Raw genomic sequence first — 5,447 nt, forward strand, 5'->3', positions numbered from 1 at the left:
CAATTTGTGTTTAGATGGCACATGGTACAATTATTTAATTATTTTATTGAAAATATTATATTTATGATATTTAAAGTTTAAATCATATTTATTTTTTACATAGCATAGGTTGAAAAGTGGGGAAATACCAATGTCATATAGGCAATAGCAAATAGTAGTACCAATATTAATAATTCTACCAATAGTGTAGTGTATATAATCTATATCCTGAAAATATATATTTTTCTATTTAAAGGCCTTGGTCAAATATTATGTATCTAGTATTTGTATTCCACACAACAAATAGTAATTTATACAAATAAACTTATTTTATGCCTTAGAAACTTGTATAAATTAATATATTTTTGTTGTTAACACTTATTATCATTGCTGATTGTATTTAGAAATCATCATCAATATTGAAATTTTAAATTAAGTTTGACCAAAAAATATTGTTTATAGGTCTTTTGACTGAACTCTATATAAATTGACTCTTAAAAAATATAAATATGCATGTTTAACTAGCAAGTTTAGAAACATTTGAGTTTTATAATTACTCTATATATACTAATTAATATATAATTATTAGTCACATACATTTTTATATAATAGCATATGACTCATTCTTCTCATGACAATGTTTTGATGTTTTGTTTCTTCTCTTGATATTTACCTCCTCACCTCTTCTTGGTGGTGTCGTCCTCACCACTAGCATGTATATTGCTTGGACTATTAGTTGTTGGCAAAGGAACGATAGTTCTTCCTCTCATAATTGTTCATTTAGAATCTTGTAACTTGTAGGTAGTGTGTACATACCTCCTTTAAAGTTTTAAGTAAAATCAACACCTTTTTATTTTGTATATATATAGATATCAATTAATAAAAAGATAATAAATGACACTTTCTTTTATAGATAATAGAGGAAGTCTAGATTAATTATTATTTATTGAAAATAATAATTATTATATGTACTCCAACCAAAACGTGCCACATGAAAGATTACCAATTGTAAGCTCTTTCCTAATGACACTTCATTATAGATAATGATATATAGTGAATGGGGACTCTTGTCTCAGCTGGTTGATAGAAACTCTCCCATTTCCCTCTCCTCTCGCCTCTTATTAGATTCATTTGCTATTTTTAGTTCCTGCCAAGGCAGGATACTATAGCATTCATTGAAATGCAACTGTTCCATTTAATTGTCTAATGAGATTTGAGTATTTTTTGATAACTTTTTAGATCTTTAAAGTTTTAATATATATTGAAGTTTTTAGAATTATAGAAAAAATATTTATCTTGAATATGATTGGCTGCTTTTTGCTACAGTAGTGTTCTTGGCTCACTTTAGGAACTTTATACATTCCAATGTGGAAAAAAAGATAAGTAATAAATAAAGTTGAAAAAGCACCATAAATATCTTGTACTTATTCTAAGGACAATAATAAATGAATTTTTAAAAGTATAATAAATATTTTGTACTCATTTGAGAACAATAACAATCTTGAAATTTATTTATTTATTTATTTTTCTACACACAATATTGTTGAAGTATTTTTATTTCAATTTAAAACAAAATTGGCACATGGTGACAAAAATTGTACCACAAGATAGATCAATGTAATTATCCAAACAAAATAAACCTGCCTCTACATTATTTTTCAGAAACTATTATTTGTCTTGCTCATCATTAATTGCTTAATACAAAGTAGACATTCTCTTGGTCACATATGATTTAAATGTATTTCTATATTTTTCTTTTACCACAACAAATTCAATATACATTATGTATCAATGACATTTCATTTTTTTAATTTTGTATTAGCTTATTAGTCAATGTTGTATTTGCATATACAAATATAATACAATTTTTTTTTAACTCAAATTATTTTACGAACTAACTGTATGACTAATGCAATAACAAATTATACATTGGCAGGAACTAGACGCTATGCGTCCTTGTTTAATCTTGGTGACTGACATGCAATAAATTGGAACTTTTCGTACTATTGTAATCAAAACAAAATGTGTGATAAAAGGCCCTCTCAGAAACGGTGGATTAAACATGTGGCAGATAGGTGCAAGAATCTTATTTACCATTTCCAACCTGTTTCTGGGTAGATGCTCCAAACCATTGACTTATGATCCGTGGGGACATTTCATTGTGTAACGCAAAACCCAAATTTTTAAGAGATCAGAATCGGCAATATACAAACAGGTTGATTTAGGCTTCTTAACACAAGTACATCCATCCATGATTTTGTTGTGTTCATACCAGTGCTTGTGAAAATGGCAGCAGAGACGGGAATTGTGAGAAAAATCCTCATAAGCTATGCCTATGTTGGCCTCTGGATATTCTTGAGTTCTACAGTCATCTTATTCAATAAATTCATCTTGGACAAGAAGCTGTACAATTGGCCCTTTCCTATAAGCCTCACCATGATTCACATGGCCTTTTGCTCTGCCATTGCCTTTGCATTGGTTGGGGTTTTCAAGATTGTGAAGCCGGTGGGCATGACAAGGAAAATCTATGTTTCTTCAGTGGTACCCATTAGTGCACTCTATTGCTTGAGCCTATGGCTATCAAATTCTGCCTACATTTACCTTTCTGTTTCCTTTATCCAGATGCTCAAGGCCCTCATGCCTGTAGCCGTCTATTCCATTGGGGTTATGTTGAAGAAGGAATCGTTTAACCCTAAAACAATGACCAACATGGTTGGGATTTCTGTAGGGGTTGGCATTGCAGCATATGGAGAGGCACATTTCAATTTGTTGGGGGTCTTGTTGCAGCTTGGTGCTGTTGTTTTTGAAGCAACAAGGTTGGTTTTGATTCAGATTCTTCTCACTGCTAATGGAATTACATTGAATCCTATTACTACATTGTACTATGTTGCCCCTTGTTGTTTTGTATTCTTATGTATTCCTTGGGCTGTAGTTGAGTACCCGGTTTTAGTAGCCTCTTCTTCCTTTTATCTTGATATCAAGCTCTTCACCGCCAATTGTCTTTGTGCCTTTTTGCTTAACTTGGCAGTGTTTCTTCTTGTGGGTAAAACATCTGCCCTAACTATGAATGTTGCGGGTGTGGTGAAGGATTGGATTCTTATTGCCATTTCATGGTCCGTGATCAAGGATAGGGTTACAGGGGTTAATTTATTGGGGTATTTTTTGGCTTTTTTGGGGGTTTGTTTTTACAATCATTTGAAATTGCAGTTGCTGAATGCTAAGCAATCTGAGAAAAAAGTTTTGGATGGAGAGAAAGAGGCAAACGGTTTGGAAGAAAGCCCTAAAGCTCAGAGTGAAGGCATTCATGGCGATAGAAATGTTTAGAGACCGTTGGATGGTTTGTTTATGTGCTCATCAGATCCTGAACCGGCAGCGCAGGGGTAGAATACCATGTTTTATTCTGTATATCGACGGACCTCAACGCCAGAATTTTGGGGTTTTCCATATGGGAAACTGGATTCTTTATCCCTTGTAAGCAATCTATGTTTAAAAATGTATTTCCCAATTTTTTATTCTGTGAACTATTGAGTATTGCATTTGGTAGTTTTACATTTGCTGATTTCAACTGTGAACTCTTGGAGATTAGGGTAGCTATAAAATTTGAATCTGAAATAAATTATAGATTATCCTGTTTCACTAAAAACAATTCGCATATAAGGGCATTGCACGGTGGAGATTGCAATTCATTATAATGTGCTCTTTGTTTATGAAGCTGCAAAATCTGAATCTGAAAATTATCTGAATTTTTTTTTCCAATTTCACTAAAATTTAGGGTTTACAATGTAGTGTTCAGGTATTTGTTTATATAAAGGACATCCATGGCAGAGATGGCAGAGGATTATGAGAACTTAATGAACACGTGCTCTTGTTTATAAGAGCCGCAAAATTTTAGTGTGCAATAACAGAGATTTCCATTGCCCCCCCCCCCAAAAAAAAAATCGAGCCTTTTGCATGGGATCTTAAGATGCTTCTATATGGGCTCCTTCAGGGCAGGGATTGAAATGGAATTCGGTGAGCTATAATTACTAGATTCTCTTTTTCAGAGCAGCTGTTAAATATGAATTTGAAAAAAATGAGATTTCCCAGGATCGGAATGCAATTGTGAGAGCTTTATTATGTTTTTATCAAATCTCTTTCCAAAATCGCTCTTTTTTTCTCAGAAACAATGAAAAAATTAGATTTCTTATACATGCAGCCCTAACTCTTTCTTCTGTATCGTTAAAGGAGCCAATAAACTGCTAGGGTTGCAGCCATGGGTACTGTAGAAATAGGCTTAAACATTTCCAATACCTATTCTGATCAGCACAGTTAAGAAACTTCATACATTATGTATACTTAGAGTTGAAGATCATGTTAATTAAGGCAAGCATTCAACTAGATTTAAAGGAATGTTAGTTGAGGGGAATATTCTGTTGACTTGGTGGTCAGCACTTCTTTCAGGGTTTGCAACATGACTTAACCACCTCTTGTGGATCTGGGTAAGTCTGGTGTTTGTGACATTTGTTGATAGCTCGAGCTTTTAGCGAACGACAAACATAACAACACATGCAACCAATTACAGGGACAGAATTCTCTTGCAATATGATAAAAAGCAGAAAATTTCGCGTTGAACAGCTGATGATGCTGAATATACTGACTGTCATTCTCGATTTGAATTTTATAGCCAAGGATACAAGAACAATCCAGTGTTTACTTAAGATCTCTCTTCAATGAATTACTTGAAAACTTCCCATCTGTGGAGGTGTAAAAGACTTCTGTTTCGGACAAGAACTATGGAAGCACAAAATTGGATTGAGGCACTACTTCATTAACATTTTCAGTGTACATGGAAAATAGTGCTGGTTAAGTTCAATGTATTAAAACATAGAAAAGTTTTCCACGAAAATATTTACAAATATTGAAATTATAGTGTTGTTTGCAGATTGTTCTTTGGATTTACAATACTGGGGTGCAGATCATGAAAATAATATACTCAATTTTCATGAAATTTTATTGTGGTGTTCACATTTTCAAAAGTACATTTTGTAGGGTGGATAGCCACCTCTATAGAAAACTACTTTGTGTTAGCATTCTGGACTTGGTGATTTATTTTACATTTGTTTATAAATTTTATAATATAACACATCTAATTCAAGAGAGTGGATAAACGTAGAATAATTAAAATAAATTGGTGAAACTTTGAAAAGTTTCTTATAATTGACTAATGACAATAAAAAAAGTTTGAACAAGTGGGACAATTTCTAAGCCCCAGCTGTTTCTACCTTCCCAAATCTGCAACAGTAAACTGTAGAAATTGTTATTCCTCAAGAAAAGATTCTAATAATTTCAGCAAATTTTTTTCCCTTTTATGAAACTTCATGATCTTAAATTAGATCTTGATGCTCACCACGAGGCCTCGGCATTAAACTTCAGGAGCAAAAAGAATATATTTTAAACTGAAGCAGAGTTAAAGCCTCTGCATATTATTG

General features: G+C 32.7%; 1 pseudogene across 1 annotated transcript; it reads left to right on the forward strand.

Annotated features, from left to right (window-relative positions):
- Positions 1 to 1,999: 1,999 nt before the first annotated feature.
- On the forward strand, positions 2,000 to 3,500 carry LOC149578124 (putative sugar phosphate/phosphate translocator At4g32390 pseudogene; annotated as a pseudogene). Its single transcript, XR_016364220.1, has one exon. The product of XR_016364220.1 is annotated as a putative sugar phosphate/phosphate translocator At4g32390 pseudogene (transcript).
- Positions 3,501 to 5,447: the final 1,947 nt, after the last annotated feature.

The sequence above is a fragment of the Cupressus sempervirens genome, chromosome 1, assembly GCF_028749045.1.
Source record: "Cupressus sempervirens isolate cs-2001-9-10 chromosome 1, ASM2874904v1, whole genome shotgun sequence".
NCBI lineage: Eukaryota > Viridiplantae > Streptophyta > Pinopsida > Cupressales > Cupressaceae > Cupressus > Cupressus sempervirens.